Raw genomic sequence first — 17,575 nt, 5'->3', positions numbered from 1 at the left:
AGTACCACAAATATAGATATTGCAATAGACAAAACAAAACCAACAGAAACTAGAAGATAAATAAATTCAAATAGGCACTTCTACACATGTTAATTAATGTTGTAGTGACTTTGTAGCAGAGTTTCCATTTTTTCCCTTCTTTTTACCCTTCTTCATCTTACTATTCTTTATTCTCATTTCTTAAAAAAACAAATCAATTCAATGCTCATGACTATGGAAAAAGAGGCTGAGTCTACGGCATTATTGATGGAAGATATCAGTAACAATATATCTTGAAATATTTTTCATGGTGTTGTCTTGGTTACATATTGAAAATTTTGAACAAAACAAATAAGTCAAAAGCAATGTTTTGTGCAAACATAACATGTAAGAAAGTGGAAATGACAACAACAACATTGTTTGTGCCAACATTGTTAATTGAACAACATAAGTCAAAGCTTATTGAAAATGTCCATGTTTCTATTAAATAATTTAAAATTATTCCAAAGCATAAATACATTAATGGTGATTGTGAGAAAACTATTTTTCTAAATAGTTTTAGCGCCATAAAAATATTTGCCTTATTTGTGTGGAGTACTGAACTTTTCCAAACATGAAAATTTCAAATTTGTCACACATTGATGATGCCTTTCTAGTAGGCACATTTGTAGCTATTGCAATTTCGGTAAACCAAACAACAATTCAATATGTTTTGGAAATCAAAGACAATAATGGAGAACAGGGCATGTCTACAATAAGCTTTATTTTATCTGAAATTTTTTATTGTTATGAAGTTATTGTCCACTTTCTTATTTCCTACCCCTCTAAACCAAAAACCCCATTTTTCACTGAAATAAAAAACAACTTACGTATATGTATGTTTTTATATCCCAATGCACGGGGGAAAATTTATTCATCAACTATTATACATATTTCATGTATCATTCTATAAATTTTACATATGTAACAAGTTCAAGTACAGGATAAATTTATTTTGGCACGTGTTTCAATTCAAAGAGATTTGCAACAAAATGTTTTTCCATTGATCTTGCTAAAAAATATAGTTAAAAAAATAAGAAAGAGTTTATTGCAATCCACAATCAACATTCATATGTGCATTAAACACAGGAAAGAAAGTTGACAGTCTAAGAAACTTGCTTTCCTCACTATGCAGAATATGCATGATAAGCTAGATCATAGTCTTTAAATAGACATGGATAAAGAGAAAAGTTAAGAAAGACATTTTATTTCATGTTACTAAGCGTCTATTTTCTGATCTCATTAAGATGGATAGTTTAGGTCTCTTTATCCCCCTAAAAGACCCGCTCAGGGATTTATTATTGGATCCCCTAGACACCTTACCTCAATCAATAAAATACATTAGAGATGAATGATGTGACTATCCAAGAAGGCTCATGATTCCCGAACTAGGTTCGTTACAACTCAAAATTGAGCTAATAATATTATCTACACTATTATTCTTACTTATTCCAACGTAGAATTTACAATTAACTTTACAACATTTTCAAGGATATCTGGAAGCTAGCATATAAACGAACCCACTCAAAACTTTATGTGTAAGATACAACACGCAAATTACAACTACTAGAACCATCAACGACATTGTGCTTTATTGTAGCAACTACATGTAGGAATCTCTCTTTCTTTATTTTCATCGACTAAATTTCATTATACATGTAAGTGATAAGACTAAAAAACAATGTATTTAGAGAAGTGTTGAACTAGAAAATGTTTTACCTGTACTACAAAAAATATCCTACGACCAATAATCTGTCAACAAAATAAATGTTATTGAAATCTTGAGCAACTTCAAAATACATGGCACATTTATGATAGACCATCAAAACATAGTTGTACATTAACAATGACAGGTTTCTTTGTTTACATTGTGAAGCAATCTGATAATGATACAGTGTTTGCTCATTTCATTTCTAGGCACCCTAATATCTCTTTCATTTTACTAGACATTTGTAATATGATCTCACATTATCAATCAATATACTACACTCATGTAAACAAGATTAGCAATCTACTCATCAAAGCAACAAGATGATTTTTTTCTACCAATGCAAATGCTACTATGACATTGTACATAAATTTAATCCAATGAATAATTCTTTTTCCAAGAGTCTGCCCTGTTTTATGTTATTTCCTAATGTTTTTAGTGTTTCTTCCATTACCTTCTTGATTTATAAAATTTCCAAATTCTATAACTACTTAGGAAATTTAATTTCGTTACATTGCAATTTTCAAAGACATTACTTTAAAGTATTAGTTTTCTTTCTTTACAAATTCAATATTTTTTCTATTTAAACAAATATTCCATATAATATTTAAACAATTATCTAAATAATTCCGTGCCATACAAAGTTGAAACGAATTTCTAAACCAATATAACTTATAAAACATATTTTATTTATACACAAATCTGTAAACCAGAATATTCTGATATGTTTCTTTTCATTAACTTTGTTGAGAAAATTAAAAGACATAACCTTTAGCATATACTAAATTACAAAAATATATTTAGCAAACAAAAAAAATTGGTAGTGTGTTCTCTACTAATTAATCATTGTTTCTAGAAATTAACTCTTGTACTGATTATGCTATCGAAATTAATAAATGATTCATTTATTCATGATTCACAATAGATCTTCTCACAATGTTCTTACAATATCTATTTCATCTTTGATACGTGTAGGCAATTGCTGGAGTTCGAGTATGATATGCATTAGCATTCAAATATCTTCGCTAAGCATTAATATATCTTGTCCAAGCATTAAAATCTCTTCTCTCATTGCTTGTACATATTCCTTTGTTCCCTTGTCATTTTTTCATTGACCCATTTCTTCACTAATAGTAACAAATGTAAAAAAATAATAGACAAATTATAAATCAATACGTTAAAACACTTAACCGTTTCAGAAAAATGAAGCCAGTCAGTTTCCTATAACCTACTAACTAGTATAGAACAAAATGAATATTGACAAATTGCTTTTACTATATATATATATATATATATATATATAGATAATGCGCAATAGACAATAATTCATCTAAATCACAAATCGGCATTTAGGTTCTAAAATGGAATTTAGCTACTATCAATTTCAATGGTATCCACTAACCAAAAATCGTTATCAATGTGGATAATACTAATTTGCCTGATCTTTAATAATAAAAGATTCCCACAAAATATGTTACTTTAAATCATTTACATTTTACTTAAATTCCAATTTGACATAATGCAACTGACACAATTGTGTTTCATGATTAGTTGACCTTAAACTGTTAGGGTCCCACCCTAACCCCCTTATTTATGTCATGGGATCACGTCATAGTCAAGAGTCAATAAAGCCCATATTAATATTTGTAAGTGGTTAACCCGCAATTAATGACGGGACCACAGTTAGTTGCAAATGGGTGGTAGTATTAGATAGATGGTAAATGGGCGGTAGTATTAGATAGATGGTATTAATAAAACCCACGATATTGGCCCGTGGTATTGCATGTATGAGTCATATATAAAGGATAGAGACTCCCTATGAGGAGTATCGTGTCTTGTTTTGTAATCGAGCTCTGCTCTATTGGAGGTTGCCCCCTCGAAGAGGCCTGTGAATATTTCTCTCTGAATAATAAAATCATTGCTATTCTGTGCTCTGGGTATATTTTCTTCGCATATTCTGTGTTCTCGGTATCTTTTCTTCGCAAATTCTATGTTTGGGTATTACTTTGCAGGTTAAGAGCATAACAAGTGGTATCAGAGCACTTTCCAGGGCTCAGTGGGATCTCCAAATTTTAGCAATTTTTTTTGGCTAGAGACGTGTTCCGGCGTCTTTAAACCACGAGATCTGTCGTTAAGCGCATAAACCTGCGGATTTGGGGAGGCATGCACGCAGGAAATACAAGAGGTGGTCACGTTTGTTGGACTCCCTTGTAACCCCTGTGGGTACCCCTTCGAGTAGTGGCGCATTAGACAGAACCGCGCACGGACTGTCTTCCACGTACCCTCTGGGTATATAGGAAGCCCCCTAGCTCCCTTGAAACCTCGCCATAGATAAACCTTCGGCCATCTTGTGGCTACAGTACACCGAGAACAACACTCGGAGAGATTACTCGCCCGTACGATAGGGTAGTCGGGTTGTACGACTAAGGGTACGGTCGATCCTCCTTAGTTAGAGCCCTGAAACATTGGGCCGAGTACTACTGTTAGACCCTTATGTATATTGCGATCTGTAGCACCTGAAACTCCTCAAGACCATAGTTCCCTTTCTATCGGGGGATCACACATCACCTATTCTAGATCAGCAAGTGCAACAACAGCCGACATCAGTCCCGCAGCTCCATCAGATCAGCAACAGCGGTTGTTCCACCATTCAGATCTCTCAGATCCACTAGATCGGAGTAGTTGTGAAGGGTTCCTGTCCCTGGATATAATTTTCGCAGGACTTTTGGCGGCATTGACATTCTGAGGATTTGGCGACTGCAGCATTGATCAGGAAGGAGTAAAACTCCGTTAGGAGTTTTCCAAAAAAAAAAAAAAAAAGTCTGAGATCTTCCGGGACACTTATTGGTGACCTAGCCCATCAGAATCAGGACGACGAGCTGAGCAAGGTGGTACCATTCAATTTCTTAGTAAAATTTTTTTAGGCAGTCCCAATTTTTCATCAGGTTGGTGTATGGTAGAAACTCGCGCTCAAGCGATGGCCAATGAAAGGATCGACAAAATTGAAGACCATCTGAACTCCCTCCAAACTGCGGTGAAGAATATCGAACTTGAGCTTAAAGGAATAAGTAACCAGATACATGATGCACCCCCAAAGGGCAAGGAGCCAGCCCACGAGGAGGCGTATAATGGCCATGAATACCATGAGGGTGAGTCTAGCCACTCTCAGCACGTCTGGCACACCCATCCACCACCTAGTCAGCGACCTCCCAAGTTGGATATGCATAAATTTGACGGTTCTCACACGTCCGCATGGCTAGCACAAATGGAGCAGTATTTCCAATTGAATCATATCATAGATGAGGGGACTAAGCTTATGGTGGGAACCATGTACTTGGACAATGAACGATGGCAATGGAAGGAATGGCATCAGCGTTGCAATGGACATTTACAGAATTGGGCCCAATTTGCCAAAACTCTTCGCAGTCGCTTTGAACAGGAAGAATCTTTTTTCGGGCGTCTCACTAAGCTCCGACAGACGGGTACAGTGGAGGAATATATTACTGCTTTTGAAGCCTTAGCCTTCCGCACTAGGGGTCTCACAGATGAGTTCTACATGGAATGCTTTATCAGCGGTCTTAAAGAAGCCATCAAAGCTCAGGTTCTACTCCACCACCCTCCCACATGGACAGAGGCTTGCCAGGTAGCCCGTAAGGTGGAACGTGCATTAACAGCCCAATCCAGCCGCCCCAACTTCCCCGCTAAAGGTCGTCCCTCACAGGCTCCCAATACGACTCAGACACTTAAGATTCAAAAGGTGTCACCTGCGGAAATGGCCGAAAGAAGGAAGCAAGGACTATGTTACTACTGTGATGAAAAATATTCCCCGGGTCATAAATGCAAAGAGCACAAGTTTTTTCAAATAGATGCCACTGACTACAGCTCCACCGAGGAAGATCCACCACTTGAGGAACCGGAGGAGATCGAAGAAGATAACCAAAAGGAAATTGTATCTGATGAACCAATTATTTCGCTAAATGCATTGGCAGGAATTTCTTCCCCTCAAACTCTCAAAATCAGGGGTTTTCTTAAACATCGCCCAGTAGTAGTCTTGATTGATAGTGGAAGTACCCATAATTTCATCCATCAAAAGATCGCTGAAGCAACACATTGTTTCGTCTGGGCAGTTTCTAACTTCCAAGTCCAGATTGCAGATGGGGGCACAATGAAATGTGAAGGTCGCTGTGAAAATGTCAAAATTCAAATGGGGGATTATCAATTGAAAACCCACATGTTTGCAATACACATGGGGGGTTGCGACATTGTCCTAGGCGCGGAATGGCTCCGCACTCTTGGGCCAATCACAATGGATTTCCAGGAGTTATATATGATTTTTAAGCAGAACAACTCCACACATACCCTCTGTGGACTACAGGCGGGAGCCCCCTCTATCATCAGCTCGCATAGGATGGAAAAATTGTTAAAAAAGGGCCATCATGGAGTGGTAGCTCAATTCAATGCCATCCAGGTAGTAGACACCATGTCTCCGCCAATTCATCCTGAGATGCAACAGATTTTAAATAAACATCGGACAGTCTTTGACAAGCCTCATGAGCTTCCACCCTCGCGAGGGGAACATGATCATAGCATCACATTGGTTCCAGGGGCCCAACCCCCAAATGTGCGGCCATACAGATATCCATTCACCCAAAAGAATGAAATAGAAAAAATCATCAAGGAATTGTTGGAAGCAGGTGTCATTCGTCCCAGCATTAGTCCTTATTCATCCCCAGTGGTCATGGTCCTCAAGAAAGATGGGGAGTGGCGGATGTGTCCCGACTTCAGGGCCCTCAATAAGTTAACAGTCAAAGATAAATTTCCCATCCCAGTGGTTGACGATTTGCTGGACGAACTCAATGGGGCTCAATTCTTCACTAAGTTGGATCTTCGCTCAGGCTACCACCAAATTCGCATGAAGGAAGTCGACATTCCCAAGACAGCTTTCAGAACTCATGAAGGCCATTATGAGTTCCTGGTCATGCCATTTGGTCTCTGTAATGCCCCCTCTACTTTTCAGAGCCTTATGAATCACCTCCTCAAACCATATCTCAGAAAATTTGTCCTTGTCTTCTTCGATGACATCCTCATCTATAGTGGCACTTGGGCGACACATCTTCAGCATGTAGATCTACTCTTGCAACTGCTCCGCACACATAAATTATTTGTCAAGATGTCTAAGTGTTCGTTTGGCATGGAAGAAGTTGAGTATTTGGGCCACATTGTGGGGCGTGAAGGTGTCAAGGTGGACCCCAAAAAGATCCAGGCAATGCAAGAATGGCCTCAACCTAAGACCTTGAAAAGCTTGAGAGGATTTTTGGGTCTCACAAGCTATTATCGTAAATTTGTCCGCAACTATGGCCGCATAGCGAAGCCCCTAACGCAACTCCTAAAGAAAAATTCCTTCTTCTGGAACGAGGAAGCACAACAGGCATTTACCGCTCTCAAAACCGCCATGTGTTCCACTCCTGTCTTAGCACTACCAGACTTCACCAAATCATTTGTCATTGAATGTGATGCTTCGGGAACAGGTATTGGAGCGGTCTTAATGCAGGAAGGGCGACCATTGGCCTTCACCAGCCAACAACTAAGTGGGAGGAATCTGGGCCAATCTACCTACGAGAAGGAAATGATGGCCATCTTACATGCAGTCGAGACCTGGCGACCTTACTTGTTGGGGCGACGTTTCCAAATCCGCACAGATCATCACAGTCTTAAATATTTTTTGGAGCAACGCCTATCTTCCCCACAACAAAATAAATGGTTAGCCAAAATGCTGGGATATGATTATGAGATCATTTACAAGAAAGGGAAAGACAATAGGGTAGCAGATGCATTGTTGCGCCAATTTGAGGAGGAAAGTACTCTGCTCGCAATTTCCCTCCCCATTCCCGACTGGATTGAAGAGGCTCGTAGGGAATGGTTTTCACATCCCAGGCTCTCCCAACTCATTTCTCAATTGCAGGTAGATCCTAATTCCAGCAAGGGCTACTCGTGGCAGAATGATATTCTTCGCTACAAGGACAGAGTCATAATATCGCCAACATCCACCCTCAAAAGTCGCATTTTGGCAGAATTGCACTCATCTCCCATTGCAGGACATTCGGGCTTTCAGAAGACGTACGCTCGCACCAGAAGATCATTTTTTTGGGCCGGCATGAAACAGGACATCCTTACTTTCGTAGCAGAATGTGACGTCTGTCAACGCCACAAAGGGGAAACCGTCAACACACCAGGCACATTACAACCATTGCCCATTCCGGCGTCAATTTGGACGGAGGTCTCCATGGATTTCATTACAGGTCTTCCAAAGTCTGGGAACAAGTCAGTCATCATGGTGGTTGTGGACCGACTGTCGAAGTATGCTCATTTCTGCGCCCTACCCCAACCATTTACACCAACTTTGGTTGCTCAAACTTTCATGGATCAGATCTTCAAATTGCATGGCATGCCCACTTCTATTGTGTCCGACCGCGACCCAATCTTCACCAGTAATTTTTGGCAGGAGCTCTTCAGAATACAAGGCACTCAACTCAAACTCAGTACTTCATATCATCCGCAAACAGATGGTCAAACAGAAGCCGTCAACAAATGTCTAGAAACCTACCTTAGGTGTTTCACTTCAGAAAAGCAACACCTTTGGGTACAGTGGTTACCTCTGGCGGAGTGGTGGTATAACACCAACTATCATGCCACCACCAAAATGACTCCCTATGAAGCAGTCTATGGACAACTTCCACCTTCCCCTACTTCTTATCTCACGGGGTGCTCCAAAGTACAAGCCGTGGATCAACTCCTACAACACCGCGCAACCATGCTTGCCCATCTGCGCGAGAATCTTCATCAAGCTCAGAACCGTATGAAGCAACAGGCTGACCAACATCGCTCAGAGCGCCAATTTCAAGAAGGGGATCAGGTCTTTTTGAGGCTGCAACCATATAAGCAAACATCACTCAAAGACAAGGGTTGTCAAAAGCTCTCTCCAAAATTCTACGGACCATACCAAGTACTTCAGCGCATTGGAGAAGTGGCTTACAAGTTGGCTTTGCCACCTACAACAAAAATCCACCCAGTTTTCCATGTATCGTGCCTCAAGAAAGTGATTGGGAACAATTGCCGAGTTCAAACCAGTCTACCTGAATTGGACGAAGAAGGGTCAATCTGGCTTCAACCTGAACAGGTTCTAGACACACGAGACAAGCACCTGCGCGGCCGCATGATTAAGGAGGTCCTCGTCAAATGGAAAGACACCTCTCCGGAAGATGCAACTTGGGAACCAGCCACTATTCTTCAGCAGTTTCCGCAGCTTCAGCCTTGAGGACAAGGCTAGTCTTAAGGGGGAGGGCATGTTAGGGTCCCACCCTAACCCCCTTATTTATGTCATGGGATCACGTCATAGTCAAGAGTCAATAAAGCCCATATTAATATTTGTAAGTGGTTAACCCGCAATTAATGACGGAACCACAGTTAGTTGCAAATGGGCGGTAGTATTAGATAGATGGTAAATGGGCGGTAGTATTAGATAGATGGTATTAATAAAACCCACGATATTGGCCCGTGGTATTGCATGTATGAGTCATATATAAAGGATAGAGACTCCCTGCGAGGAGTATCGTGTCTTGTTTTGTAATCGAGCTCTGCTCTATTGGAGGTTGCCCCCTCGAAGAGGCCTGTGAACATTTCTCTCTGAATAATAAAATCATTGCTATTCTGTGCTCTGGGTATATTTTCTTCGCATATTCTGTGTTCTCGGTATCTTTTCTTCGCAAATTCTATGTTTGGGTATTACTTTGCAGGTTAAGAGCATAACATAAACACTTTAGAAATTAGTGTCAAAATACTATTTTATTAAAATCATAAACCACAATCTATTTTCATTAACTAAAGCTCTTTTTTCAATAATATATATATATATATATATATATATATATGTATATGTATATTTATCTATATATATATGTATATATATATATCTATATATATATATATATATATATATATATATATATATATATATATACATATATATATATATATATATATATATATATATATATATATATATATATATACATATATATATATATATATATATATATATATATATATATACATATATACATATATACATATATATATATATATATATATATATGTCATTATTCATCGTACTAATGCATATGAAATAGAACTATTATGTAGGCTTCCGTTGTTATCCGTCAACTTTTACATTGAAAAAGTAATTTGAAAACCTAGATGTGTTGGGAGTCACAATTGTCGTTAGACCAAAATCTCCATGTGTTAGACAACGGTCGCATCGCTAGAGATAAGGATCCACGAGAGGTAGGTAGTCCATGTCGCAAAACAAATGAGGAGCATTGGTTTATCGAATGTCCAACAATATCCCCCCCAACGTGAGTTGTGTGTGTATCGAACTCATGACCTATGCTCTCATACCACCTGTTGGGAATCATGATTGTCGTTGGACCAAAACCCACAAGTGTTAGTCAATGGTCGCATTGCCGAAGATAAGGATCCTGGAGAGGCGGTTAGTCCATGTCGTGAAACACTCGTGGAGCGTTGCTTTATCTAATGTCCAAAAAAATGTCAATTTGTCCCTTGAATGAATTTTTCCTTTGTTGCATTATGCAAATATTAAATGAACTTTGTTCTCGAAATAAGTAAATTAGGTAGCTTGACATCAGATTTCAATGTTTGTGTCACATTTATGTTTCACTACCGCTTTCAACTACCCATAAAAAATCTAGGGTAATCACCTAATAAAATATGTTATAAACACTACACAAATAATGACTATAATATGTGATATCAAAATTGATAAATGAAAATAAATACTTCACATTGGCTTTGAACTTTTCCACAGCCAAACTCAACACGTACACATTAGTGCCGAGAAAAAATATACAAAATCCTTTAAAGCCAAATATGTGGTTTCGCGAAACCAAAGCTTGAAAGCTTCCTCCACACAATAGACTACCTTCACACTTCCACACATCTACTTCATTTTAGTGACTTAACCTTAAATAAAAGCCTGTGTTCAATGATTCAATTTCATTTGGACTATGCATAGCCTTTACTCAATTGACTATTAATATTTAACAATACAAAGATGTGTATTATTTATAATTAAAATATTGCAAAGCTAAATATTTAATATTTAATACTAAAATATTAGCAACAAGAATCATTACTTATAATTAAAATATTAGCAATAATATCATATTTTTCCATCGATTGTCTCGATGTTACTATGAATAGAAAATATGGATTGTTTAATACTAAAATATTAATAATGAAATCTTTCAATGCGAAATCCAGAGATACTTGTATCCGCACAATGAAAGCTTGAAAGCCTCCTCATTACAATAGATTTCTTCCACACATGTGCCAAATTTCAGCAAAATAGCCATAAACAAAGCTTCTACCCAATGTCTAATCATTCATCTTGTTACAAGTTCTTTTCATTCCATAATGATCTGACCTTTGCTAAATTGGGTAGTGATCTTTGGAAATACAGAAGTTTTCATAATTTATAACTAAAATATTGCGAAAAATGAATATGGATTATTCAATATCATTTATTTAATCTCTTAAATATTAAAATATTTAGGAACTTGACTTTAACTCGATATTTCCAAGCTCGATCCTGATTAGTGGTCCCTACAAAACATAGTCCTGAATATTCAAACTGACATTGTGCAGAAGTTTATTGTATGCAACTCTTTGTGTCAAACTTTGCATATCAATATTCTGTACAATGATTCAATTTTTATAATGTTTTAGATATCACATTATGCTTTATTATATAATTACAGGGAAAATCATAAATGAATGTATGGTTTTATTGCTTGTAATGATTAAGAATTAATACATATTAACTATATTAACTATAATAATTAACTATATTATTTTGTTATAATATTAATAGACTATGTATTTGGCAAAAGAAATGGATTGAATGAATTTGTGTAATCGGGGTCATTGTAAAACAGTTTCAATACCTACAATAAGAGCACTTGCACTTTAGCCTATCTGAATAAAAGGATAGGATGTATCATAGTTACTCATGCTCATGGAGTCTAGCTTAGAGCGCCTGTGGAGGAAGCATGTATGAAGGAAGTTGCGCAGACATGAGGCAGAAATGTAGGAGAAGTGCAAACCCCACTTAATTTTCTATAGATGTAGGGAGATAACATTATTTATGACTAAAGTATTAGCAACAATCATATAAATCCAGGGCTTTCTTCAGTGTTATTGTGAATAAAAAATATGTATTATTTAATGCTAAAATATTAGCAATAAAGCCTTTAGTACCAAGTGTGAGAATTCACAGATTGAAAGATTCCTCTGTAAAATGGTCTTTCTCTCCTCTTCCGCACATATTCTAATTTGAGACGTATTCAAAAATATGAACTTATGCATTATTTACAATTAAAAGATTCTCAATAACATAAGCATAAGCCTACAATGCAAAGTGCACACATCCATGCAATGAAGGCTTCAACGGTTTATTCGTACAATGAATCAATTAAATAGCAATAGTCTGCATTTTTTATAACTAAAATATTATCATTAATACATAAAATATGGATTATTTTTTTATACTAAAATATTAGCAATGAAAGCATTCAATGCCAAATGCAAATATCTGCACAATGAAAGCCTGAAAGCTTCCTCTGCACATCCCATAAATAATGCTTTTGTTCAATGAGATGACGTTTACTTAAATAACAACAGTATACATTTTTACAATTAATATATCATTAGAAATATGCTCATAAATAATGCTATTATCCGCACAATGGAAACTTGGAAGCTTCTTCCAAAAAATGAACAATTTCCACACTTTTGCATATCCTACAAACAAAAATATAGAGGTAGAGATATAGACATTATTTATGACTAAAGTATTAGATAAATCGTATAATTCAAGTGCTTACTTCAACTTTATTGTGAAAAAAAATGCGGGAACAAAAAATATGCATTATTTAATACTAGAATATTAGCTATAAAAGCCTTTAGTATGAAGTGTGATGATTCACACATTGAAATCTTCCTCTGCACAATGGAATTTATTTGATTATCTGTATATATGCTAATTTGAAACATATTTGAAAATAAGAACATATGCATTATTTACAATTAAAATATTATCAATATTAGAAGCATAATAATGCAATATGAAGTGCGCACAACCACACAATGAAGGCTTCAATGCTTTCTCTATACAATGAATCAATTAAAATTAAATAGTGCACATTATTTACGACTAAAACATTAGAATTAATATAGAAAATATGATTATGTTTTGATACTAAAATATTAGCAACGAAGGCTCAACTAAAAAGAAATAATGCACATTATTTACAACTAAAATATTATAATTAATATAGCAAATATGATTCTGTTTTGATATTAAAATACTAGCAATGAAAGCCTTCAGTGCCAAATGCAAAGATCCACACAATGAAAGCCTCGAAGCTTCCTCCACACATCCCATAAACAATGTTTTTGTTCAATGAGATGGCGTTTACTTTAATAGCAGTAGTATACATTATTTATGATTAAAATATTATCATATATATATATATATAAACAATGCTATTATCCTCACAGTGGAAACTTGAAAGCTTCTTCCGTGCAATGAACATTTTTTGCACTTCTGCATGTCCTATAAACAAAGCTTCCACTTAATGAAATGTGGTTTTGTACACAACTTTATGTGTATTTCACACATTTTTTACTCACTTGAGTACTAATATGCATTATATATAACTAAAGTATTAGCAATAATATTAGCAATAAAAGTGTTTAGTCCAAAGTGCATACATCCACATAAAAAGAAATTTTGTATAAGAGCATAAACAAATAGATATCCAAAACATATTTACAATTAAAGTATTAGCAACGACTTCGTATAATAATTGCATGCTTTTCTCCATATATAACGTGTACAGAAGAAGTTGTGGAGACATCATTATGAAGACCAAAAATGTGTTGACATAGAAATGTGCACGAAATGCAGACCTCTTTGCACAATAGAGTTGCATGTCCATATATAGCGTGAATGAAAAAAAGTTGTGCACACATCTTTGTGTGGAGCAAGCATTGTGGAACAAGTAAGACAAAATGTTGATCTCTGCACAATAGAGTTCTTCCACACTTCTGCACATATGCCTAATTTGGAACATATATGGAAATACAAAAAGATATTCAAAAACATGAAAATAAGCATAATTTACACTTAAAATATCATCAATATACGAAAATAATTTTAAACAAAAAGAAACAATTAAATAACAGGTTTGCCAAAAATTTTAAGGAAAAAAAAACAATAACAACTATGTTGCATCAACACTGTTCCCTTTATTTTAATGTAAGAATACAAAAAGTTATATTTAACCAAAAAATGTTAAAATATTATTTAACAAAACTAAAAAACAACGAGGTTTCAAAATCCCTCCCCGTGAACCAAAACATCCAACTCAATCAACATTTACATTATTACATTATCATAAAATCACGTTATATAATAACCACCTACAAAACCATGCAATTTTATCATGAAATTATGACAAAATTATAAAATTCCAATTATTAACTAAACAAATATAAATATATTTATATAATAAAAATTATTACCTTAAATTTTATTATTTAAGAAATTAATATCATAATTAAAATATTACCCTGTAATGTCTCCGTCATAATAATTTTTTTATTGCTATAATTCACCTATACATTACCTTGCCGACTACAGTACCACCCAGATTTTATTATGTCTACGGATTATGGTGATAATTAAAAGCGCAGTTAAGTTTTCTGGGAAGTGATTTGATTTATAACATCTGCTCAGTTTTTCTTTATACTAAGGTTATGGATATGAGGTTGCCTCCACCACGAGGCGAGCCAACCAGATAAGGTGAATTAATTACTATCTCTGTGCTGTCATGTGTGTGACCTGGTGGACCGTCCGGTCTCACCAGCTTGGCTTGGAATCCTCACCTAGATCCATGGTGATGCACCCTCCAAGGCTATTTGACAGTGGAGACTTCACGAGAGTTTTCACAAACCCCAAATGCATAGGGAAGGACCTCAGTTGTTTCACTTTTCCCTATGCAGAGTTGAATTGTAGCAACCTGTTACACTGGCGATGCAGCGTGGTGGTTGATGGCACAGCTTGGGACCAGCTGCATTGTTCTGGCAGAGGGATTTCAATACGTTTACAAGTAAAATTATAGTTTCCTGAGGCTCTCGATCCTTTGGATTTTTTTTTCTTTTCTTTCTATTTGTTGAAATTGTATGCTAACCTATCTAGAATTTTTGCTAATCAGTTTTTCGTTCTGTATTTCTTTACATTGCATCAAGGGTTGCTAGAGTTCTTGGAGCTGGTTCGAACCCCGGTTAGACGGCGACTCCACAATAGCTTGCTTTCAGCCACGGGTAAGCTTCTGTTCCGAGAAAGGTGTCGAGATAGGGTTATGACTGTGCCAAGTTTTATGTCTATCCTTCGACTGCACGAGGAATGGCATTATTTAGCGGGTTCGAAGCCTCGATGGAACTTATGCTAATTTATTTTGTTTTTTCTAGAAAACACTGGGAGCCTCTCGATTTTCAGGCATTCCCCAAGTTAAAGTTTATTGATGTAAAAAAATATAGACTAACTCTCTGTCAAGGATGAATCCCCTAAATGGGTATATTTTAGTTCTGTTATGAGATATGGATATCGAAAAACAACAGTTTCGGGCTATAGTTCATTATTTCATCCCTGTCATACAGTTGAAATTCCCATACTTGGTCTCTGAGTTTCACAACTTTGTTCAGAAATCTTTTCTATGGTGACATATATATATATATATATATATATACATATATATATATATATATATATACACACATATATATATATATATATATATATATATATATATACATATATATATATATATATATATATATATATATATATATATATATATATATATATATATATATATATATATATATATATATATATATATATATATATATATATAATTCAGCTTCTGCTCACCTATGTGTATGCTGTGAGATTTCTTGTTTCCAAACTTATAGAGAAGAGTTTACGCTATGTAAGGTAGAGAATCTATAATTGAATTTTGCAAACTTGCCGCCTTTTTCAGGTTTTCTAGGTTGCGTATGTTGATTTAATTCTCCAGCTTGTCTCTATCCCTCTCCGCTCCATTCGTTTTATTACAGATTCACTCGTTTTCCGGACTTACCCTCTTCCCAGTTGCCCAGAAACTTGTGCTCCTGTACCCTGCTTCAGGATTCCCTCGGCTAGAAGGGTTTCCCTTCCGGCATGGTGAGGGAGTCATGGTCGCTGGGCCTCTGCTAAAAAAAGGTCAATCGAATCCTCCAGCATCCAAGGGTTTACCCACTTTTTTTTTCAATTTTTATGTCTTTGCTCATTTTTATCGTTAACTCCCATCTCAGAACTCCATATATATACGCTCCAGAATAAGTCTCTGTAGTTTGGGGTTGTTAAGTTTTCTGATAGGCTCTGATCTTTCTGGGGTTTAAGTTTTTTTTTTTTTTTTTTTTTATATAGTCAGTTCTATCTACGTGCGGCCTGCGGGTGTCTACCCACCCTCTCCATGCATACGAGGGCTGGAACAGTCTTCAGTTTTTTTTTTTTTTTTAAATAACATGCATGATTTTCACCATTTAAAAAAAAAAAAAAACTATCAATAGACCTCTCTTCAGGCCGTTATCCGCTTACCAGTTTTTTTTTGTTTAAAAAGAACAAGTATCTCAATAGAATTTTAAATCTAACCACAGGGTTATTTGATTTCCCTCTTTTCCCCTGATCATTTTTTTTAACCAGCTGACCCACAGACTATAACTTTTTCTAGACTATAGCCCTATATAATAGTATTGACAGCAAACAGTGGAACTTTATAAATACACCGAGCTTCTTGTCATTACATTCTTCAGTAGTCTAGCCTACAGAAACTACTTTGTCTTTCTGGGATAAGCAGAGAATCCAGCCTACCGCCTTCCTGTTAAATATTAAATATTAAACTGTAAATTTACAGGAACATTACCTTATTATATATTTCTTTTTTTATTTGCAAATACAGATCAGAGTTTGCATACCTGGCTTGCTTCTGTAGAGCCCTGTTACGTCTTCTGTTGAACCTTTCTTGCTCCCTGATGAAGAATACTGTTACCACTGCCTTTCACAACTAGTCAACAACCTGTCTGTGAGATCGTCTTACAAGACCAGTCTCCCCCTAGCTGGCTCGAAGACCCTCGTCTTCGTTTACAGGCTTGTTACACCCTTACCATCTAGTCCTCACCAGACTTGGTAATTTTTTTTTCCATCCTTCTCTTGCTGTCTGTCCCTACAACATAGCGCCCCACCCCCCTTTTCCTGGAGAACACTCCACGGTTGGGTAAAGAAAGGACAATTAGGGTTAGCAACCATTTTCTTTTTTTTATCATATCCATGACATAACCAAATCTAACATTATAAAACATGACCTCCTTGTCATTATATTTCTATTTACTTAAAAGAAAATGTAAGTTTATACAACTAAAAATGTTCTTGTGTTTTTGACTGTGGTAATAAAAAAAATATTTACAATAAACTAGGGATCTGACATCTCCCCCTCCTGGAAATCAGACATCGTCTGGGTGTCTTCCGGTGATAAACAACCCTGGGTAAGCCTGCTTCATAAGTTCTTCGTCCTCCCAAGTGGCCTCATCAGGCCCAAAGTGCTGCCACTGCACTTTAACTTGGGTAATATCCCGCTTCCGTAGCGTGACTTCTCTCCGGTCTAGAATGCT

The sequence above is a fragment of the Pinus tabuliformis genome, chromosome 2_1 (assembly GCF_031772625.1).
Source record: "Pinus tabuliformis cultivar Carrire ecotype Pingquan chromosome 2_1, CPIR1, whole genome shotgun sequence".
NCBI lineage: Eukaryota > Viridiplantae > Streptophyta > Pinopsida > Pinales > Pinaceae > Pinus > Pinus tabuliformis.
The sequence above is the reverse complement of the archived record's forward strand: the minus strand, read 5'-3'. Positions refer to the sequence as shown.